The sequence below is a fragment of the Topomyia yanbarensis genome, chromosome 3 (genome assembly GCF_030247195.1).
Source record: "Topomyia yanbarensis strain Yona2022 chromosome 3, ASM3024719v1, whole genome shotgun sequence".
NCBI lineage: Eukaryota > Metazoa > Arthropoda > Insecta > Diptera > Culicidae > Topomyia > Topomyia yanbarensis.
Genome location: NC_080672.1, coordinates 237,372,588 through 237,398,030, shown reverse-complemented (window position 1 = coordinate 237,398,030; position 25,443 = coordinate 237,372,588). Strand labels below are relative to the sequence as shown.

The window sequence follows — 25,443 nt, the reverse complement described above, 5'->3', positions numbered from 1 at the left end:
TTATATTAAAACCAGCCATTTCGTTATTTCTAATGGAAATACCGAAATATCGGTACACGTACATCGAAACCTAAAATATTCCAACATATTTATCCTCATATGGTAACCCTGCAAAGAGCATTAAATGAGAGTGAATCAATTCATTTGGCAACAGTAGAGAATCGTATATACTTGTACCATTATGTCGCTATTTCCATTAGAAATACCGAAATAACTTATTTTAATAAAACCTTTCAGAAATTAGTAAATATTGCAGTATTCGTATTAACAACTTAAAACGTATGCTACTTCATTTCGGTAATATCGTTGACATTACCTACCCATCTTTCTAATCTAAAACAGAACAATTGTTTTGAAAACCTAATAATTGCATAACCTAAGACAATTTAAAGCTACGTTTTTGTGAAATCTCAACAGAAAACAAAATTACGTGTTAGTCCAACGAGCTTTTTGTCCCGTTGTTGTTGTGAATCATTAAAATTTTGAACATTTTTCAAAGCGTTATGATTGCGATTACAGGGGGAAATGTTGGTTGAATAAATATCATTCAAATTAAATTCTCCCAATAAATGTTCTATAGCTAAACTATGATCATATTTCCTTAGGAGGCGCGTTTTACCCCATGTTTTCATAAATAATAATATGTTCGAACTTTAACAAAGCAGGTATCTTAGAGTGGAGTTTTCACAATAATGGAGCTTTTCATTTGTGTAGCCGCGATATTCGCAAACAAAATAAGTAAAAAGCACATTGTGTCATTTAGCTGCACACAAAATAAGCCGGGCTTAATGTGGATACAATTAATCTGTTTTCCGGACCGTTATTTAACTGAGTTTATAACATGATGATACGTAAAACTTTTTCTCAGTTTGCTCCGAGGACCAAGTATTTTAAATTTCGCCTGGTAGTGCAAAAATGCTCTATAAACTCGTTATTAAACTTTCTGAAGTAACTCATATCAAATCATGAACAGGAAATCATATTTTCAGAATCCAACAAGCCAACACCATCTCCTTTACACAACGAAACAACCAGTACGCATTACCGGAGGAAACAAACACACAGATAAACTCACCACGTTGCACACTGGAATGCGCGTCGGGGTGAATTTATCTGTACAAGCACCTGACGCCACATATAATTTAAAGAACAAGAGAACGCGGTTCTCGCACCAAACCACCCCATCGCCAATCCATTTATTCAGCTCTGAAAAAAATAAGTGTTGTGTGCAAGACACGACCACGATGACATTAAAAATGCAGCCAGTTTTATGAGCAAGCAATATTATCCGTGGCCAAATTAAAACCCGTTAATTCCATCGACTGTTTCAGAACTACACACAGGCATGCTATTCTTCACTAGAGATAATTGTTGAATTTTTAAATTAAAATCGATAACCTATAGTGTGATAAATTCAAGTTTTAAAAAAGTTTTATTCAAATTCATGAAATGGGAACATAAATTAATGATGCTCACAAACAAAACCTTACATCTATCTTTAAATACCTGCTATCAAATCAAATGTTTGCAAGCACGATATAAAAATAACTGGTCATAAATCAAATTATTCGTAAACGAAGAAAGTATAACATATGTATCTTTATATATGCGGTGATTTAATTAACATTAACTCTGAAATGTTTTATATTTGGGGTCCTAAAAAGAACGATTTTAAGGGAATCATTCAAATTAACTGTTTTGTTTGTGGGGTCCAATACACATAAAATCGTGTATTGGATATTTTACAATGATTCTCCTTAACCCCGCAAAACCACGGGGTTGGCAGCAGTGGGTTAAGTTGTTTGGAAGAGATGACAGTTATTATATGATAACTAAAAATATAAAATTGTTCTATAAATTGCAAAGTTATTGCCGTGTTAACCTGAAAATTTGTCATTTCATTCATATAGGAACAAATTATGTCAATTTATGCTTTGCCAGATTTGAAATAACTTCGAAGTGTGGTCACGACACCCCTGTTATGTCATATACATTACCATTCTTTTTCCATTTTGCATTCGTCCTAATAAGGACGGTTTGTAGGTAACTATGGTGATACAAGACGAGAATCCTTTGAAACGATTCAAAGCTTGTCGACGATTTGTTTCTACTGCGTACATACATATGAACATTCCCCTTTCGCAGCTCACACCGAATGAATACGCTTTGCATCAAGACGTTCCTATTTATTAATTTTTTGTTGCAGATGGAAGGCCATCCTTTTGTGCGATAAATGAAAATATTTTCATCATTTGTTTTGGTGTAGTTTTCACTTAGTGCTAGAGTTGCCACATTCACTGCTTCTCTTGGAAGGATTTGCAAAAACCTTCGGGTTTGTAGATTAATTTAAAAAATATTTTCTTACATGATAATTATTTTTAATTTTACTAATTAATAAAAGGAACTTCCTAATAAAATTCTTTTTCCATTATATATTCATCCTAAGGACGGTTTGCATATAACTATGATACAAATCCATCTACAATTAACAGCGCTAACGGAAAATAAGTACCACTAATTCTTTACAAGTATTTTGGTAGTCCTGAAAAGGACATTAGGGGCAACATTAGAGACGCGTTAATGTACTTATCTTCTTCGGGCAGCTTTCTTGGCAGGTTTGGCGGCCTTCTTTGGCTTTGGGGTATTCGGCTTGTTCGCTGCAGCCTTCGATGTTTTGGTGGCATTTCAGTGACTGCGTTTCTTAGCCTTTGGCTTTTTGGCCTTCTCTCCGGTGGTAGCCTATTTGATTGGTCGTCCGATGCAGCTTCTCACGACATAATATCTAGCACGCACGTCCATTATGCACTGCGTCTTACACACGTCTGGCTTTGAGAAAAGCTGCGACACCCTTATTTATAGGTTTTATCATTAATGTTGATTAAAAGTAGTTTTTGAACTATTTAAACAAATTTTATACAGCAAACAACGTATCGGTAGCAAGCGTTGATCGTTTTCCTTCCGATTTATGAAACAAGATTAGCAATCCGTTTAGTAGAAGAAAAGTTATTAAGGTTCAAAATGTACGTAACGCTTTCGCTAATATGCACTACTATCGCTTTCTCGCTCGTTCTTGTGGCGTGCATGAGCCTTACCTTTCCGTCCGGCTTCTAATGGCATAACCAAAACAAATATGCCGGCTTTCCCCCACCAACTGCTCTCGTCAAGCAACCCAATACGAATAATCATAGGAACAAACATGTAGTGGACCTATATTTAAAACTTTTCTTTATTTTATTGTTCGATTGGTGCAACATATTGATGGCTTTGGGCTGAAAATTTTCACTTTTCCGAGTCGTTTTCGAAAGATTTTTCAAAACACTATTTTTCCGTTAATAATGAATGTCCTACATATTATGCTTTTATCACTTTCGCACTGATGATGGAAGGACTGCTTTCATGCAGAATAACGAAAAAATATTTGCGGATTCTTTTTGGTACGGCTTTCGCTAGCCGGCAGTGTTGCCACATCCTCCAATTTTCTGAAACATTGCAGAATTTTGGATTCTGTTTCCGAAAGACTATTTTTAATAAATCACAGGTTTTCGCTAATTTCAACCTGGAAATGTACTTTAAGTAGCTGCACATTTTTGTATTGTTTCGGAAGGATAAATTTAAACAAATAACACATAGTTGCAAATTTGAGATTGTCAATATACGCGCAAGCAACAAATAACGAATATAAACTGCGCAATTGGATTATCGCTATCAATGATTGGAAATATTCCAATTTGTTCTTTATTGTTTGTTATTGTTATAGCCCTTAAAGGGGCTTTTAATTTAACAATAATAACATGCAGAATGGAACAATTATCTTCAACTGAGGTTTGCCAACTCTTCCAGCCGCGCGCTATTCAGATCGGATCACCCCCAGCGGTAGCAGTGATCAAATGCAGTACTCATTGCAGCGCATTGTCAACATGTATGATTGCTACTGCTGTTCTTTACGGCCCGACGTTTGACAGGAGAATGAAGTCGCTCGAGGGATGATATTCTTTAAATAGTCGATGATGACGTTATTCATAGAAGCGTAGTGTGCTGGGTGCTCAAATCTGTCGTACGAGACGCTATAGGCACGATGTTACTTGTCTGGCAAAAGAGCAACAACTGATTCAAACAGGCACGCGGCACCTTTATTTATAACTTTTCGTGTTCGTTTGAATTACTAACCTGCTCCCTATTGACGGCTCTGCCGAGGATAGATTGACTGATGTATGGGAGTTTTCACGTTTTCGAGATCTGTTCATTTTTGCTTGTTTTTCAATAGTGTGATATTGAAATACAAAAAATGTCACGTCATTTCATGATTAGAATCATCAGCGCCTGGCGGCAATTATGGTATCTATTACCTACCATCGAAAAATATGCTGACATGAAACACAACAGCTGCTACGCTTACAACGTCAGAACACAAACTAACGAATTTTTCTTGTGTTCTTTTTTTATACCCGTCACAGTTCTTTCGATGAAAAAGAGGCAGTCCCAGCAACGCTTGCTTTTTGAGCGAATTGTATCAATTAATCATGGATCAGATAATTACTACTTTCATAAAATCCAATATTTCCGTTATTTTTGGTAATTGTACATATTACCGAATTGGATACAAAATTTTTGTACATATTTCCAATTAGATAGCGTAATAATCTTATTTTTTCATTCAGTACAAAGGCGTTCACGTTTAAAAAATCGGGTAAAATTCTGGCAGAAAATTTTGAAACGGGACCCATATATTGAAACGTTAGAAGTATTCTACTTCAAAATATTTCTTCAATCGCTTTGGTCCCAACAATTTAATTCAAACGACCAGTTGAGCTCCAAAATTGGTGGATACATTTTCGCATCGAAATCAGAGAACTCAGTTCGCTCTACATCCACCCGGTCAAAAAAAATGCGGACGAACATGGTCAGGCGATTTAAACAGTTTGACGTTTGACTCAATTCGCCTTGATAATTGCCCCTATAGGAACAAATGCAATTTGCGAATGCGATTTAAAGGCAATTTCAATACTTAGACAAATTTTCTGGTGGCTGAAATGGACTTGGTTGTTTTTCGTGTTTTTTAAACATGGCGGTTCATGTTTGGCTTAAGCTTAAAATTGTTTTTTTAACAATTGGCATGTTCTCGCTTGAGTTTTGTTTGTTTCGTGCACTTCATTAAGCCAACGAATGTGGGAAATTGTGAAATCGTGTGTAAATATTGTAGAACAAGATCTTTGAGCTAAATTCTTAATGAACGTCAGATTGTGGTAAGCTTTGGTGTACAATATCAATTTCACCATTGATTCATCATATAGTTTGGTGGTGTTTATGCGAGTAGATAATGAATCCGAAAATAAATATTATTTGTAATTTTCATATTAGGCAACTAAGGGCGATTAAATGGCGCGTTTCGTGGGCGATTTGGGGGCGATTTAAAAGCGGGTAGGGCGGCAAAAAAATGACGGCTGCAAATCGCCCAAATGTTGCATTTGAAATAGCCCCCTAGTTGCCAGCAATTTGCTGGCAAATTGAAGGGCAATTTACGCATCCGAGTTGGCAAATAGCCCCCGTCAGCCAGCAACTTGCCCTTTTTGACTGAGCAGAGACGGGTTCTCGTGGATCATCACAGGGTCACTAGTCTTCACTGTTTCGCCGATGCATCCGATCGCGCATACGGAAGCTGCATATATGAGAAGACAACGAATGCTGACTTTAATTCGAAGAGCAATCTGCTCATCTCAAAATCACGAGTCAGTCCTCTAACAAAATTATCCACTCCCAGACTGGAATTATGCGCGGCTGTTCTCGCAGCGCAGTTAGCAGAGTTCGTTTTGGAATCAACAAAATTAAACTGTCCAGTGATATATTGGACAGATTCCACGATAGTACTACATTGGCTCGCCTCATCATCATCGACTTGGGAAGTGTTTGTGTCGAATAAGATTGCTGAAATTCACAGACTTACTAGGGGAAACTGCTGGCGCCACGTACCAACCGATCTTAATCCAGCTGACCGGATCTCCCGTGGCGTTCTTCCATCCAAGTTGGTTGATGACGAAATCTGGTGGCACGGCCCACGCTTTATCTGCACCGAACCGGAACATTGGCCACCAAACTGCATTCAGCTCTCATCACTCCACTTGCAAACGCGGGAGCTCGAAGCTCGCCAAACGGTGGTGGTAGTAGCTACTATAAACTCAGCTGCACTTGAACTCATCGAGCAGCATTCCACACTCTCTCCCCTGCAGCGAAAGGTTGCCTGGATTGTGCGGTTCGCTCTTAATTGTCGTACCAAGTGCCCTGAAAATCGTCGTATTGGTTCGCTTTCATGCACAGAAGTCGATAGCGCTCTACAGCTTCTGATTAAACAAACACAAGCACATTATTTTTCGTCAGAGATTCGTTTATTTGCAAAACCACAAAGGATCAGTACAAAAGCTAATATCGTTGAAATCACCATTCAAAGATCGCAATTCTGTTTTAGATGTAGGCGGTATTCTCCGAGTTAACGGACGTCTCCAAGAACTTAATGCTTCATTCGACACTAAGCACCCTATGATCCTGCCGAAAAATGCACATCATCCGCTTCTCATAGCAAGAGCAACACACCTACGGATGCTCCGCGCAGGTCCACAACTGCTCTTATCGACGATGCAGCAACGAATCTGGCCAATCAGGGGGAGAGATATTGCAAAGAAGGTGGTACGAGAATGCCTGGTGTGTTTCCGCTGCAAGCCGAACACTACTAGGCTGATTATGGGCCAACTACCTGCGGTTCCACCGTCGCGCGCGTTCGTCTCGTGTGGCGTCGACTATTGCGGGCCATTTTTCGTGGAACCACCTAGTCGTCGCGGTTCGTCGTTAAAAATATTCGTCGCAATATTCATCTGCATGTGGTCGAAGGCAGTCCACATCGAGATGGTGTATAGTCTGACGTCAGCCGCATTCATAAACTCACTAAAGCGTCTCGTCGGTCGTCGCGGTCGCGTAGCTGACATTTATTGCGACAACGCACGTACATTCGTGGGAGCAAATAGCCTGCTTCAGGATCTTCGGTTGCAATTCAACACAATGCATCGCTCAGACGAAGTCGCAGTACACTGTACCGAAACAGGTATCGACTTCCACTTCAGCCCAGCTCGGTCACCACACTTCGGCAGCTTGTGGAAGGCCGCAGTAAAGACTTTCAAATACGATCTCTATCGGGTGATGAAGGACACATTACTTATGATGGAAGATTTCAACACGCTGATAATTCAAATAGAGGGAATCATGAACTCCCGTCCACTATCCCCGCTCTCATCAGATCCAGCAGATATCATTGCCCCCACTCCTGGGCATTTTCTTGTGGGAGAATCTTTATATTCTCTCCCAGAGCCGGATCTTTGTGACATCCCTATTAATCGTCTCAATTCATTCCAGAAAATGCAACAACGGCTTCAAAATTTCTGGAAAGCTTGGTCACGTGATTACATTGGTCAATTACAGAATCGAAAGAAGTGTCCGACTGTCATACCAAACATCGAGGTTGGGAATATGGTTCTGATGAAACAGGACAACGTTCCACCAATGCGCTGGAATCTTGGTCGAGTCGAGAAGGTGTTTCTCGGCCCTGATGGACACGTTCGTGTGGTCCATGGACTGCAAACGGAAGTTACAGGAGGGCAATTACCGAAATTTGCCCACTACCAATTGAACAACACGGTCATCACAACAACCCTGCAGTTACGGCATCAGCATCACCACCCACTGAGCAAGGAGAAGCTTGGTGATTTGTTTGAAAGTGTCTTTCAATGCTGGCCGGCATGTTGGTTAACTCGCTACAACACTCAACCAATAAAACTTTTGGACACCCCCAGACATTACCAAACGTTACTACAAACTTTTCCTACCTATAAATGTACCTATACTATACGAATTACACACTTGAACTTGAACAACCAGTCGAATTACACGCGTTTCATTTATTATCCCTTTACGTTCGCTCGTTTCCTCTGAGTGAGGTTGAAATTACTTTTTGGACATCGTTGTTTCCGCCAGCTCTACCGACATCGTCGCTGACGAGATTCGTCATCCGTCTCATCGTGTAGCTCCCAGGATCACCTTTAGTTTAATTCAAAATTCAGTAGAGATTTGAAAAGTATACAAAAAAGTGCACGTGGGATGTCTCTTTTCAACATTTTTGTCTTCAAACAACCATATTACCCAATTCGAAATACCCAAGGATCTCCGTGATTATAGTATATGCAAACACTCAGTAGGGGAGCTCGGGGCTAGTTGGCGATTGGGGTAAGTTGGCGGAAGCCTCTTTTCTCCGTTTCTATTAAAAATAAAGCGTTGTCTCTCGTTGTGTACCTCAAGTAATGTGAAACACATTATCCGATGTGTTTTTGTTGCAAAACATTTTGTTTTGTTGAAATTGTGGGCGATATTGTGTTTTCGAGCATACCAAGTAAATTTTCTAAATTTTAAATACTTTGCGGTATTTAGGGTGATTTTCAATCTATTTCCTGAATGATTATATTTTTCGATAGCGCGTGAAAAGAGCTTTCAGTACCCGTCTAGATATTACATCTATCCACAAACAAAAGTTGCGGTTGGGGTAAGTTGGCGGTGCTGCACGCGGGGCAAGTTGGCGGTACTATTTACAGTGCAAAAAAGTCATCAAAAAATTTTATTTCTGGAATTCACTCCAAAGTAAAAAAAATCGTTTTCTTGTGTATCTCGCCAATGTAGAAGACATTTATTCCAGCCAATTACACGGAAAATTTCGAAAATTTGCTTTTGAATGGAGTAAGCGTCAAAGTCAAAATGCCGGGGTATTGAAACTGAAATATAATAGCAAATGTCGGTTAATATACAGTTTTCTCGAAAAGACATTCAGCACATTCCAAAATGACCCTTGAGGTAATTGAATCTTCATTTAATTGCTTCGTTTTTGGCATATCCTCACCAACCCTCCCGCAACTTGACGTTTAGCCTAAGTTGCTTGAAACCACCGTGTTTCGAATGATGTCGCCACCATAGAACGCCGTCCACTAATTGCGATACTGTAAATTTCTATGCGAGAAAATAATTTCGTGACGTCTTTTACGAACTTGTTTTCTTTATTTATATTCGGAAGAGATTATCAAGATGATCATTTCAAAACAGCGTAATAATTTAAGATAAATACAAACAAGTTAAGGATTACAAATTGTGCCGAATATAAAATATAAAATGCATGATTTGATTTGATTTCTAGTGTGAACTTTTTCCTCTCCCATTGCCCTTGAAATATCTTTCGCATATGACAATTCTCGAAAGTTTATCGTTAATCTTTAAATACATTTAGTTTTATGATTATCATTTTTCACTTCGCATTTAACAAAGGCATGATTGACTTCGACTGTTGATTTCTGAAGGTAGAGCATCTAACTGATAGGTGCTGCAACATGTACGGTGCAAAGGTTTCCACGAAATTCAGAAGTGATGACAGTTCATTTTTTATCGGGGAGGGAGCAAAACAGTCCAGTATCATTGTGTGTGTTTTTTACATTACAATACAAATATTACTACCTAATATCTTAAGACTAAATAAAGGTGCTCACTAACTAGTATAAGCGCCGCTTGTTTGTATGCTGATTCCAAAAAATAATGAATCATTTAAAAATAATGCATCGGAACAAAGATGCATTTTTATAACAAAACAACACCAAACACCCAAAAAGTCTTCAAAAATGAATTATCGAAAGTAAAAAAAAATTGAACAAGAAAATTTTCACTGTGAACAAGTTTACGCTTTTTTTAGAAATTGTTCTTGAATAAAAATTGATCCGCCATTTTAGACCCACAGACCCAAATAAAGTGGTTTCAACGATTTGTATAGGAGCTGTCAAGTTGTTCCCCCTCTGATCCTCACATACCGCCAACTTACCTCGGGGCCGCGGTAAGTTGGCGGGTTTTCCGCGTCACATATTTTTGTCTCTAAAAAAGGAGAAAATGTATCAAACACTTTTTAAAAAACCTGTTTTAATCCACCTAGAGGTGCAATTGTGCCTTTCTCATTTCTCCAAACTATGATTTAATAGCTAGTTCGTACAATATAACATAATGGAAATGTCTTTCATTCTTATTACACTTGGTAAGTATATATAAGAGCACCTTTTTGCATTCATCGCGGTATCGGAGTTTTCTATGTGATCGCACTCCACAACCCGTAACTCCGAAGCCGGAAGTCGGATGGAGATGGAATTTAATATCAGTTTCCGGGGACGCAACACCTTTCATTTGAGACTAAGTTGATCAAATCGGTATAGCTATTTTCGAGAAACCAATATATCCGTTATTCTGAATTTGGATGCTTCCGGATCCGTCGATGGTGGCCAGTGTGGCCAAAAAGACTTTGAATGACTGTTGGTGACCTAGATCTACAAATTCCACAGTTGTGTTTACATTTTGGAAAAAAATTTCACGTTTTTACATGCATCGCAGAATTCGTTAGAATCGGGATTTGCTGCGTGATCGTACGTATCACCCTGTAATTCAGGAACCAGAACTCGGATCCACACAAAATTCAACAGCAGCTGATGGACCTTTCATTTAAAATCAAGTTTGTCAAAATCGGTTCAGAAAATTCCGAGAAACCGATGTGGAAAAATCAACAAATTTTGTTTTGTAACCATACTCTTCAACACGTAATCCGGAACAAGATGTCGGTTGAAAATGAAATTCAATAGCAATCTATGGGAATATTATACCTTTCATTTGAATCTTAGTTTGTAAAAATCGGTTCAGCCATCTCCGAGAAACCGATGTGGACATTTTGTTAACAAATCCGCACATACACACACATACATACATACATACATGCATACATACATACATACACACATACACACATACATACATACATACATACATACACACACACATACACACAGATATTTTGCGATCTCGGCGAACTGAGTCGAATGTTATATGAGACTCGGCCCTCCGGGCCTCGGTTAGAAAGTCGATTTTTGGAACAATTGCATAACCTTTCTATATGAGAAAGGCAAAAGAATAAAGAATGAGTTCAATGTTATCTTCATGTGATTATATTTTGAAATGTTGGTGAAATGGGTTTGAAAGTGGAGGGAATGGTGGGTTAGTAGAGTGGGAGTGGAGGATGCGTCAGAAATCCTTCATCTTATTTCGGTATACGGGGTGGATGATGGAAATGCGGACGTGAGGGTGGTCCAAGGGGAGGGGAGTGATGAAGGAGGGAGGTGTAAGGGCAAGGCGGGGGGAGGGGCGGCGACGCAATACTCAACTGCATATTTTGCCTTCCATTTGAGATTTGGTTTGAGAAAATCGGTTCAGTCATCACCGAATAACGATGTGACTTTAATTGCGGAATATGCCCGGAATTCCGGACTTCCGGAATCGTCGATAGTGGACAATATATTCAAAGAATGTTTGATTGGCAATCAGTGATCTAGATCTGCGATTAGAAGTAATTTGGTGACCATTTCAATAGTTTTTAGCCTCTGAGGTTTTACGATTGTACCGATTTATATGGGAAATTCCAGTGTATCCTTACTAACACCCCTGTAACTCCGGAAGCAAGAGTCAGAACCGAATGAAATTCAGCAGCAGTCAATAGTATTACTGTATCTTTCATTTGAAATCAAGTTTGTAAAAATCGGTAGAGAATTCGTTGGGGAATGAATGTGATATTAGCTTAGGAACTTGGCGGGTTCCCCAGGGGGCTTCATGAACCGTCATAGGTGGCCAATAGGGTGACAATAAAACGACCATTTTTGAAATTATAATCTACACCCCCTAGCGTCGTTCCAAATCATGAAAAAATGATACTGTCCAAATTTGAGTGAAATCGGTTAACCCTAACCCCTCCCCCAACGAGCTTAAAGTTTGTATGGGATTTTTGGCCAAAATGTATGGGGAAACACCCACAGTTCACATTATCGCCCCTAGAGGTCGCTGTAAACTTTCGAACACGGACCTAGGAAGGAGTTAAGCTTTTGAAGATATGCCGAACAAGTTTGTCGAAGACTACAAGACAATCCAACCAACCGTTAAAGAGTTATTAACGTTTAAAGTTGGATACTGCTGCTTAACATTCGCAAAGGGCGTACTCCGCTTATCTCATATATGTGACCCACATGCAAAGGTGGGGCAAGGTTAGGAAAAACTCATATATCTCTGAAACGACGAGAGATAGAAAGTTATGATGTTCCACGAAGTTGTAGAGAAATAAAAGAACTTTTTGGTTTCACTGGAAAGTTTCAGGATTTCTCCGCATGGTGGCGGTAATGAGCCAAGCAATTTAAAAGGAATGCTCCTATCTGTACAACGTTAAGAGATGGAGCATTTGGATGTTCTACAAAGTTGTAGAGTAGCAAAAAATACTTTATTCTCTCATTTGAAAAATGCAAAATTCTACCACATAATGGCGCCAGTGAGCAAAATTAATTCAAGGTAATACGCCTATCTATACAATGGTAAGAGATAGTGCAATCTGATGTTCTACGAAGTTGTAGAGTATTTCAAAGGCTATCGTGTCTCGTTATAAAAATTTAAATTAGGCCGCATGATGTATATGAAACTAAACAAATCGCTGCTAAAGAATTTCATTTTGCGCCAAGTTGATACCTGTAAGTTATTTGAAAAATATACTATTTGGCAAAGCAAATTGACAGTTTACGCCGTGTTAAAATGAACAGTTTTTTGAGACACTTTGTGGATGACTTGTCAAGAGACACCTCTTTGGGTACTCTTTGGAACACATGCAGAAGAATTCGAAATCGAAAGAAGACGTTTGTCCAGATTCTAATACTGTGTAGAATATCATTCAATATGCTCCCACAACACAGTGGTCTAGAATGTGAAATCAGCAGCACTTTTAACATTTTGCTAGAATTAAATGACTTAGCCTTACAACATGTTTGGCAAAGTTGTTGTGCTTTGCAATGCCCTTCTTTTTGTTTAAACAGATGCTAGGGTGATTCTAATTTTAGCAATTTTTAAAATTGAACTTTTAAACGGTTCAAGATAGAACTTTAGTGTTCGATGTAGAAGTTGTAGAGAAACACATTTTAAACAAATTTGCTGAAGACATGCAAGCTCTAGCTTTTGTAATTTTCATTGCACGAGAAAACCAAATGTAAGCTTCAGGGTGTTCTGTAACCTTCCGCCAGCTAGTAAAGCTAGCAAAACTGTGTTGGCGCACCAGCGGCTGCTCGCGACCACTTGAGCGACTTCCGAAAGGTTAAAAAACTTTTGTTGTTTTTTTTTTACTGAAGTACCCTTTGGACAACTTGAAGATTATTTTAGGGCGCATAATTTGCTTTAAAACATTAACTGACTACTAAACTTTTTTCGTTTCGAAGTTATGAGAACTTTCATATAAAAACGTTTTTAATCCACCTAACAGTGAGATGATACATTTTGTATAACACTTATCACTCTCTTCGTATATAATATAGATAGAGAACATTTATAACTTGATGCTTCGCGATGTTTTTGATAACACATACTACATGGGATAGTGGCAAGACTCAGAGAATCGTTCAAATCAGCATAGGACAACATCAGTGCTTGAAATCTCAAATGCTAAACCCAATAAATGAATAAGCGGAAAATGGCCCATAAAATAGACATACAAACGAATTATTGCTCTATTGACAACATATCCAAATTCTTCCATCAATGTATTGCGTGGGGAAAACTAAATTTTCCCAAAGAGGTTAAATAAATATATGTTGTGCTAAGCCCGAAAATCGAAAAAAGTTTTTTTGAATCAATTTAAAGTTCATACTCTCAATAGCGTTCAGCCTTGCTCGTCTGCTAGAGTCCATCAAACATGAGGTTGATAAAATGGGGGCAGACTAAATCGGGGCCTGATCAAAACGGGTTTCAATGTATTATAATTGATAGGCAGTATTCGAAGAAGTTTCTTGGGGACGAGTGTTGAACGACTTTGTTTCTACTTACTTGGAGTCAGTGGCGTGGCCAGAAATTCGATTTGGTGGAAGTTTGATGATAACGTACTGTCCAAAACGCCAAAGGCAGACTAGAAGTCAAAGGCATCGAATCGAAATTTCACAAACCCTCCCGAAATTTTTTTCTATATCCGTCCCTCCAAAAATATCTATAATGTAAAATGAATGTTCTGAAGAACCAAATTTTGGGAACATTTTTTTAAATAAAAATTTCCCTTGAGGCTTTGAAGTGTTTTTGACCACCGAATTTTTCTAACGATTAACGACTGTGGAGCAGAACAAAACCAAACTTTACCAGTAGTTTGGGGCTCCTTCTAAACTGTTCTGAATTTTTGTTTGAATAAAAATTATATTATATTAGTTTAAGCAACCACCATTGGGGCCAAGGGGCCTGTTGGTGAAGGTAATAAACATAAAAAAGACGGGTGGGTAATGTCTGTGACATAACCGGAGTGTCATGACCTTACTTCGGACATTTTAAAAAGTTTTGGCGCTGATCAGGGTTATTTTGTATGGTAAAAAAACATGAATGTAGAAAGTGGGAGATATATTTCGGACTTTTCATATTTTTTTCATTTGATTGATCCAGTGGTTTAATTTGAAATCTGCAACACACAACACATGATACAATTATAACTGGTTAATAACCTACACCAACACCAATGATATCATGCTGAGAATTCTTCAGCATCCAACGATCTTTAAACTCAGCACAATCATCAATAGTTCTTTTCCGAATTACTAAAATTATAATAAAGAATAATTTGAAAATTTCCATTCAAACATGTTTTTTCCAATCTAAAGATTCTGTTGAATATCACTAGATTTCAAACAAGATGTCCGATGTGTCACAGACGTTACCCATCCATGTTTGGTTTAATTACTTATTTACTTTGAAAAGAAAATAGCTACTTCTGGAGTTAGTATGTTAATATTCTCTGTGGAAATACTGTTTGAATTTTATTGAAATATTATGGCAAAACAATGTGTATACTCCTTTGCCGTCTTCTGTGCATAGGGTAATTTGGGGAGAGATGCCGCACATTTCTAAAAACCGGTCTTGTATCAAAGTAAATCATTCAATATATGATGAAATTTGACATGAAAAAAAAATCATAAAATTTCAATGAACATTTTTAAAAAAGATCATTGCGGGAGAGATGCCGCCTCTGCGGGTGAGGCGTCGCACCGTGATCACAAACTGAAAAATAGTGAACAAAAGTATTTTTACCTCTCGTTGATGCCAGTGTCTGAAACTTTAAAGAATAAACCGAAGTAACTATTACTCAGATACATATCGCTTGTTTAAATATATAGATAATTTATTCATAATCCTACATGTCACTGTGGATTGTGGATATACCTTATCCAGAACCCATACCTGACGCAAATTATCATTAAATGACATTACGAGACATTATAAGCTACGTATCCTCCGCCATCGAGTGCGGCATATCACTCGTAATTTTGATGGGCATTTCTCCCAATTGTATGGTAGAGATGCCGCACGACGATATTTTCCGACCGTGCTCATGATCAGAATGCCTTCTAAAAGGTCCCAGCTATTCAACCGATACATGATTCACAAAAACAATCGAACGATTTAAGAAAAACTAAATTTTAATGTGGTGCTGAAAAATTTTCGGCGCTCCACCCTAGTAACAATTGTGGTTTTATGATAGTTTTATAATCACTGATAAAACTTAGATTGCACTTGTAGCGTGGTATAAAACTTCAGTTATTACTTGGGCATGATGCAACTGGACGCACAAAATCATTAATACAATTTTCGTGAGTTAATAATAAGGATTATTTTACAACTCTAGTGTTGTAGTTCCCCGAAAGACAAACTCACTATATCATATTGCCGTATAAAATTGACCCTATATACGAGATATAGAGAGTGCGGCATCTCAATCGAAATTACCCTACATAGGTTTTGGGAATATTTTTGGAATTTCTAAATGTTTTTTTTTCTCCAATCTGCAACATTTGCTGAAAATATTGTTGGAAGGCTATTGTGAAAAGCAGTGTGGCAATACTGGTCACTGGATGGAAGGTGAGGGAAAGGCCATTTTGTTCATACTAGTATTAGTAGCAGAAAGAAATGGAAAGACACATGAAGCGAAAACGAGTGAGCGATACTAGTGCATATTCGCGCGACTATACAACGGTCGGTCGGTTTTCCTCATCACTCATTTGACCGTCGTTATGCCACTAGCTAGCATCGGCAGTAGCGGAGTAGAATTTTTAGTGCTATGACCCGTGCCAAACAGTTCGTAAATCCACCGGATGGAAAGCTCCCCGAAAGCAGTTTGCAACGAAGGTCGTCCGCAGAACTTGATCTATGCTTCCAGACCTCAACCATTATTATGTCTCCCAAGAAACCAGCATGGCCTACCTATTGTGTCTTTCATAATAAAACAAACCAATGGTTAGGAAAGTGTGTGTTTTCAAGGAAGACGTAGCATAATTTAAAAAAATATGATGCGCCAACAAAAGAGAGAGAAGGAATATCAAATCAAAACTCATCATCAATGGTCGTTCTGAAAAGGGTAGGTTTTCTCGGCACTGTTTCGCCTGCCAACGCCTGACGGCAGAATGACATGGATATCAAGCAACACACCATCCTGGAAAATGGTCACGCCGGAGAGCAATGTTTTAAAATCTGGTTTTCATCGTGCATGGTACCCTCTAATCAGAAATGAAAATAATTGCTTCTGCTAACACAAACAGATTCATCCACCAGCCGTGTTCAGCTCACAAATAATTCCTTCTCGATATTGTACAGCCCTTTGAGGACCCTGTACGCTCTAAACAGTTCAACACAAAATGAAACAAATCTACAGTGCACCTATATTCAAAATTTTTCATCATTTAAGTGTTCGGTTGGTGCATCATATTGATGGGTCTGACCGAGATGAGCTGAAATTTTTCGCCATTTCCGAGCAGTTTTCGTATAATTTTTCAAAACAGTTTTTCGTTATGACAACATTGTTGAACTTATTTTCGACAAAATGGCAAAACAAATTATTAATTATATGCAGTACAGCAATAGATATAAGCGTACCAAACCATACACGACTTTCCTACCGAAATTTTTAAAAGGGCCCGTATATTGAAAGGTAAGTCGTTAGTCACGATAAAAATGGAGCTTCATTGTATAAAGGGTTCCGCCGCGGTATTGGTATTTAATTAGCCTACTTTGGGGTCCTTAAAATAATGTCACTGTTGAGTTACTTAGTACTTTGGAATGGTAATCCATGTTTTCATGATCTCACATGGACTACCGTTCCAAAGTATTGATTTGTATTGTCCAGTTTGGAAGTTATGTGTGGTACCAGATGTGATGAAAAATTGACCATTAGAGTGAGACATGGTTATATGAAAAAAATAAAATTTTGCTCAGAGTAACTTATTAGGATCCATTTAGCTCCCTCTGCAAAGTTTTAGCTCGATCGGTGGAACTATATTTTTGCGCCCACTGTTTAAAGTTTACATGGGATTTCGTATAAGGAAATCGTCTTTTGCAAAATAATTCTTCCAAGAGTCGTCCGTTACTTCCTAAAAATAAGTAGATATCTGATTTTTATAGGAAATTTATCAAGGAAATAAAGTCTAGAAGACCGCGAAACAATCTGAGGCTTGTTAAAAAAGTTATTAATCAAAAACCGATTGGTGCTCTGAAGATCGATGAAAATTTCACTTTTCATAGCATCATTGCTGATGACAGTCTAATTATATACAAAATGTTTAACTTTCTCTTATTATGTACAAAAGAAGTCTCAATTTATCTCTCAAAACCCTTGCAAGGTGGCCAGACAGTATAGATAAATGATTTAGACACGTTAAGAGAGGATTAAAACTAAATTGCGTATAATTGGACAACCAACAGCAGTGGTGCTAGAAAAAATGAATATTTTATCAATCGTCAGAGCATCAATCGGTTTCAGCTTAATAACTTTTTGCACAAGCGTCAGATCGTTTCGTAGTTTTTGAGACTTTGTTTCTTTGTAAAATTTCCTATAAATGTCACATAACGATTTATTTTTATGAAGCAATGGGCAACTCCTGGAGGAATTATTATGAAAGTTTATTTTCCCGCGCAAAATCCCATGTAAAATTTAAACAGTAGGTGCAAAAATATAGTTTCAGAGATCGAGCTAAGAATTTGCAATCTAATTTGACTATTTTCCATCCGGCATTCAAATTGCCCTAGCACCCTTTGCTTACTGCCGAAGTATCAGTGCCATACTCGTATAACCAATATCAATTGAGTTGGGTTCGCAGCACATGGCACGTCTCGAGGCGACTAACGAGCACCAACGGCTACAACATACACCACATCTCTGCGGCGATAGCAAGCAACATGCGCGATGAAACGCACAAAGCAAAATGACACTACCCAGCCGGTTCAGTCTCTACTACGACAGAGCGATCGACGAGCGCCGGCAGCAATGTTGCAGCTATAGCACGAGACAATCCTTCTTCGCTGGAATAGTCCCACAAAGCAAAATACAAATATCTGGTGATGTACCCCCGACTGGACAGGCAGCGTAGTTGACATGCACGCTTTGCTTGTTTGAAAGGTGATAGGGGATGCTGATTATAATAGAAGCACAGCGCGAATTGGATTGTAGCATACTTACGTATTTATCCCAGGCTGCATTATTAGCGGAATGTAGTGTTTAAGCCTAGTAGTCCGCGTAAGGTGACAGAATATATTTTGAGCCCTATTCCTAAGTTATAAATGAGACCAGATATGATGAAAAAGTCACTAATCGGCATTCGAATGACCCTAGTAGTTCTCACCTATCACCAAAATATCAGCCCTGTAATCGTGCAACCAATGCCTGTCTAAATGAGTTCACGGCGCATAGAGTATGCTTCTTCTGCGGGAGGCAATCAACGAGCACTGACGCGCGGCACTGTTCATGACGTCTTTGAGGAGAGAGCGTTCGTAGAATTAGTCAACAGTTGCTTCAAAAAATTAAAAAAAGGTTAATAAATGAGGCAACAGGAGAAATATCAATGGGATTACAAAGAAAGTCAAGAATATAGATGTTATTATAACCTGAGAGTCTTAAGAAAACTCAGTAACATGTTATGTATAATAAAAGAAACTCTGCACAAGAAATAAGAGTATTACTTTAAACTAGTTTGATTCTCTAACGATATTGTGCGGAAAAAATAGAAAACATTCAAAAGGTGTATCAAAATATATTCATTCTCGATAATATAGGGCCTAAATTATATTTATACACGAAAGCCTTTGAAATGTTCTACAACTTCGTAGAACGTCAGATTGAACTATCTCTTATCATTGTATAGATAGGCGAATTACCTTAAATTAATTGCTCACTGGCGCCACCATGTGGTGGAATTTTGCATTTTTGAAATCAGAGAATAAAGTATTTTTTGCTACTCTACAACTTTGTAGAACATCCAAATGCTCTATCTCTTAGCTTTGTACGGATAGGAGCATTCCTTTTAAATCGCTTGGCTCATTACTGCCACCATGCGGAGAAATCCTGAAACTTTCCAGTGAAACCAAAAAGTCCTTTTATTTCTCTACAACTTTGTGGAACATCATAACTTTCTATCTCTCGTCGTTTCAGAGATATATGAGTTTTTCCTAACCTTGCCCCACCTTTGCATGTGGGTCACATATATGAGATAAGCGGAGTACACCCTTTGCGAATGTTAAGCAGCAGTATCCAACTTTAAACGTTAATAACTCTAACGGTTGGTTGGATTGTCTTGCGGTCTTCGACAAACTTGTTCGGCATATCTTCAAAAGCTTAACTCCTTCTAAGTTTGCGAAAATCGGTTCAGCCATCTCTGAGAAAATTGTGTGAGTTTAAATGACACACACACACATACATACACACACACAGACATTTGCCGATCTCGACGAACTGAATCGAATGGTGTATGACACTCGGCCCTCCGGGCCTCGTTTAAAAAGTCGATTTTTACAGTGATTGCATAGCCTTTCTTTATATGAGAAAGGCAAAACCTGTTTTAATCCACCTAGAGGTGCAATTGTGCCTTTTTCATTTCTCCAAACTATGATTTAATAGCTGGTTCGTACAATATAACATTATGGAAATGTCTTTCATTCTTATTACACTTGGTAAGTATATATAAGAGCATCTTTTTGCATTCATCGCGGTATCGGTTTGAATCGGAGTTTTCTATGTGATCGCACTCCACAACCCGTAACTCCGGAAGTCGGATGGAGATGAAATTTCATATCAGTTTCCGGGGACGCAACACCTTTCATTCGAGACTAAGTTGATCAAATCGGCCTAGCCATTTTCGAGAAACCAATATAACCGTTATTTTGAATTTGGATGCTTCCGGATCCGTCGATGGTGGCCAGTGTGGCCAAAGAGACTTTGAATGACTGTTGGTACCTAGATCTACAAATTCAACAGTTGTGTTTACATTTTAGAAAAAAACTCACCTTTTTACATTCATCGCAGAATTCGTTAGAATCGGGATTTGCTGTGCGATCTCGGGGAACTGAGTCGAATGTTATATGAGACTCGGCCCTCCGGGCCTCGGTTAGAAAGTCGGTTTTTGGAGCAATTGCATAACCTTTCTATATAAGAAAGGCAAAAGAATAATATTTAATTAGCTTAATAAGCATGAATTCAATGTTATCTTCATGTGATTATAATTTGGAAAGGTTGGTAGAATGGGTTTGAACATGTAGGGGTTAGTAGAGTGGGAGTGGAGGATGCGTCAGAAATCCTTCATCTTATTTCGGTATACGGGGTGGATGATGGAAATGTGGGCGTGAGGGTGGTCCAAGAGGAGGGGTGTGATGAAGGAGGGAGGTGTAAGGGCAAGGCGGGGGGGGAGGGGTGGAGCGCAATACTCAACTGCATATTTTGCCTTCCATTTGAGACTTAGTTTGAGGAAATCGGTTCAGTCATCACCGATGAAACGATGTGACTTTAATTGTGGAATATGCCCGGAATTCCGAACTTCCGGAATCGTCGATAGTGGACAATATATTCAAAGAATGTTTGATTGACAATCAGTGATCTAGATCTGCGATTAGAAGTAATTTGGTGACTATTTCAATAGTTTTTAGCCTCTAAGGTATTACGATTGTACCGATTTATATGGGAAATTCCAGTGTATCCTTACTAACACCCCTGTAACTCCGGAAGCAAGAGTCAGAACCGAATGAAATTCAGCAGCAGTAAATGGCATTACTGTATCTTTCATTTGAAATCAAGTTTGTAAAAATCGGTAGAGAATTCGTTGTGGAATGGGTGTGATATTAGCTTAGGAACTTGGCGGGTTCCCCGGGGGCGTCATGAACCGTCATAGGTGGCCAATGTGGCCAAAGCTGCTTTGATTGATCATTAATGATCCAGACCCGCAAACTAGAGTAATTTTACATCAATTTTAATATGTTTTACATCATTTGAACATCATGGTGGTACCAGTTTATATGGGAATTTGCTGTGTGACCGCACTCTTCAACCTGTAACTCCGGAACCGGAAGTCGGATCAACTAAAAATTCAATAGCAGCTTATGGGAGCGTTATACCTTTCAGATGAAACTAAGTTTGCGAAAATCGGTTCAGCCATCTCTGAGAAAATTGTGTGAGTTTAAATGACACACACACATACACACACACATACATACACACAGACATTTGCCGATCTCGACGAACTGAATCGAATGGTGTATGACACTCGGCCCTCCGAAATAAAAAGGAAAAAAGAAAAGGAAACTGATGGGAATCCATCGGCAGCGGTGGGTAGCCGCTGTAGACACAGCCATTACCTTACACAAAGTAGCAAACCCGCCACGACTGTAAGAATAGTGACAATAGTCTAATAAAAATCTATCCCGGCATTCAAAAGGCACACAGAGATGAACAGCAGCAATCATCATTAAGATTGATGCTAATCGTCGACAGGTTTTCAGTGGTGATCTTGCGTGGATTAATTTTTGCCGGTTGTCACGGTAAAGATAGATATGTCTACCTTTATCAGGACACATGATAGTGAACTCGGGTGATTCGTAGTTATTCTGCCTAAGCTCGACCCTCATTATCAGAAGGCAAAAATTAAGCCCGCATGATATTAAGCCTGTTCTAATGACCCTGCCACTTCTAGCTTTCCGATCTGTTTACTTCACATCCTTGCTCTCACTTGAGTACTATGGCTCTAAGATTCATAACTTTCCCTACCCAGTAATCTCTAGCTAATTGAATGTCGTTAAAACGTAAAAAAAGAAAAATTTGACTAACATAGTCGAAATAAAAAGGAAAAAAGAAAAGGAAACTGATGGGAATCCATCGGCAGCGATGGGTAGCCGCTGTAGACACAGCCATTACCTTACACAAAGTAGCAAACCCGCCACGATTGTAAGAATAGTGGCAATAGTCTAATAAAAATCTATCCCAGCATTCAAAAGGCACACAGAGATGAACAGCAGCAATCATCATTAAGATTGATGCTAATCGTCGACAGGTTCTCAGTGGTGATCTTGCGTGGCTTAATTTTTGCCGGTTGTCACGGTAAAGATAGATACGTCTACCTTTATCAGGACACATGATAGTGAACTCGGGTGATTCGTAGTTATTCTGCCTAAGCTGGACCCTCATTATCAGAAGGCAAAAATTAAGCCCGCATGACATTAAACCTGTTCTAATGACCCTGCCACTTCTAGCTTTCCGATCTGTTTACTTCACATCCTTGCTCTCACTTGAGTACTATGGCTCTAAGTTTCATAACTTTCCCTACCCAGTAATCTCTAGCTAATTGAATGTCGTTAAAACGTAAAAAAAGAAAAATTTGACTAACATAGTCGAAATAAAAAGTAAAAAAGAAATATTTAAATAAATATTTCAGAATAGTTAAAGTTCTCATGACACATCTTGGAAATGGATTTGGAAATATCAGGATTGATCTGAGTCGTGACAGTTGCCACGAACACGATGAGTGATAGGGGGTGGGGAGGGGCGACAAGTGAGGAAAGGTAAATGATGGTTAGTGCTGTGACATTATTTTTGTATATAGCGCGAAATTTTGCTTCCTTACATCAATATTATACAGATGATAATTTTTACGCCATAATTAGTAGGACATAAATCTTGCAAAAGAAGATAAATTTTCACTAGAATTTTGTTATTCAAAAATACAGTTGCTCTCGGTGGTGCTACGAGTATAATATAAATATGATTTATGTTAGAAAACTATTTTCTCACTACTAGGTGGATTATTTGGTGATCTGTGCATCTCTATCTACGTCTATCTCACGACTGAACGTAATGCTTAATCCAATGGATAAATACATCAACTCTGGACAAATTTTCGCTTTGAAGTGAATTTACACATTGTTTTATCTTTGAAGTAAACTTGCTATTAATTTTGAGAAATAGTTAATTAATTATTAAGTAAATTCACAATATGTTTTCGGAATCGAATTCCTTGAATCACGCAGAAATAATAGTGTCAAATGGCAATGTTGGGCCTTTCATTTAAAACTAATTTCGTTAAAATCGGTTCAGCGGTTGCTGAGATAATTACATGACATTAGTGCACATACATACCTACACACACATACACACAGGGGCAGCAGGGACAGGAAGGACAGCGTAAAAAGTAAGGAATTTTTTTAGTGGTTTGGCACGAACGTGAGTCGTGAGTCCAACAAAGTGCCAATACACAACAAGCCAGGCTTTTGAAGCTTTTTTAACCTCACGATAACATTGTCACAATTTGTCGAGCTGAGTCGATTGGTATATGAGACTTGGCCCTCCAGTCCTCGGAAAAAGTTGTCAAAGTTTGAGCGAATTCTATACATTTCTTTTGTAAGAAATGTAAACATGTTTCTTACCTCTGAAAAATATCTAGATGGTATTTTTTTCTTACATCACTAAGAATTCGTTCTTCGGGTTTCAGTTCAAACTTAAATGAAATTCAGAGATTGATATCTCGATAAGAAAATGATAGTGAGCGAAAATTACTGAATCAAAGAGTGCAGGTATTGATAGTAGAGGTTATCCACTGACACATCCAATTTCTAGATAAACATTCTCTGTACCTAAAACAACCAACCTAGACTCAACAGTCCAAAAAATATTCCGAATCTCAATTATTTGCAATAAAATATCGACCTCGATTGAATGTTTTGGTATCAAATGAACGAACGAATGTTGCCTTATCACCTGTAATTAAACTTTTTGTGAAGCTGTGTAATGTTTATCTTAAAACAATTAAAAGAGAATAAGCATCCTATATCATCAATGCAAGAAACTACTTTCATCATTTGACTGGTTCCAATAATGAAATCAAGTTGGGCATCGAGCGGATAAGTTTCACGTTTGAGATAGAGCTCTCTAGGTATAGAGTCTGGACAAAAGAACATTAGATAAATTGGCAATTAGTGCCCGCAAAGAATGTTTGGCATCGCTTGAAAATGTTCAAGCTCTTAAGTGTATTCTTTAAAACGAAAAAGAAATTGCCTTGTAATGTTTTTGATCTTTTATCGGAGCTGGATAAAACAATAAGTAGGGGAGACCGGGGCTAGTTGGCGGTGTTTTCAGTTTTCAATTTTTACTGCTTTGATGTAGGTAGATCTTGCAAAACAGAACACGCGGCATGAAAGAGCAGACTGTTGGCTACATCTCTGATTTTTTTAAAGTGTTGATGCATTTTCTCCATTTTTAGAGACAAAAATACGTGACGCTGAAAACCCGCCAACTTACCCTGGCCCCGGGGTAAGATGGCGGTATGTGCGGATACGTCAAATACTAAGCAATCAAATAGAGATTCAATTACTTCAAGAGTCCTTTTGGAACGTGCTGAATATCTTTTCGAGAAAACCATATATTAACCGACATTTGCAATTATATTCCAGTTTCAATACCCCGGCATTTTGACTTTGACGCGTACTCCCTATTCAAAAGCAAATTTTCGAAATTCTGCTTGCAATTGAGCGGAATAAATGTCTCCCACATTGGAGAGGTACACAAGAAAAAGAATTTCTTACTTTGGAGTGAATTCCAGAAATTGAAATTTTCGATGTCTTTTTTGGCACTGTAAATAGTACCGCCAACTCGCCCCCCGTGCAACACCGCCAATTCACCCCAACCGCATATTTTATTAAAAACTATTTAAAAAATAACTTTAGTTTGTGGATAGATTCAATATCTGTACGGATACGGAAAGCTATTTTCACGCGCTATCTAAAAATATAATCATTTGGGAAATAGATTGAAAATCACTCTAAATAACACAAAGTATTTAAAGTTTAGAAAGTTTACTTGGTATGCTCGATATCACCCACAACTTTCACCAAACAAATCAATATTTTTTTTTCGAGAGTTGTCCTACTGGAGCTGTAGAGCTAGGTTCTCGGAAGGGCTCCCCGTCAGAATCACATACTACAATTTGCAGACGAGACAGGCAATGGCGATTCTGAATGTGATATTCATTGTACGGTTCA

General features: G+C 38.3%; 1 protein-coding gene across 7 annotated transcripts in view; it reads right to left on the bottom strand.

Annotated features, from left to right (window-relative positions):
• Positions 1 to 25,443, bottom strand: part of LOC131689708 (protein lifeguard 1-like) — a 389,259-nt gene that overhangs the window by 319,935 nt on the left and 43,881 nt on the right. For 2 of the 7 annotated variants that reach the window (XM_058974985.1, XM_058974983.1), the window contains exons 2-3: positions 18,774 to 18,941; positions 18,611 to 18,700 (exon numbers count right to left, since the gene is read on the bottom strand). The exons of 4 other annotated variants lie outside the window; for them this stretch is intronic. The gene's annotated coding sequence lies outside the window, so the exon portion shown is untranslated. Of the gene's footprint in view, positions 1 to 18,610; positions 18,701 to 18,773; positions 18,942 to 20,430; positions 20,563 to 25,443 lie in introns of those variants that run through there. One more of the 7 variants, XM_058974987.1, reaches the window with a different exon arrangement.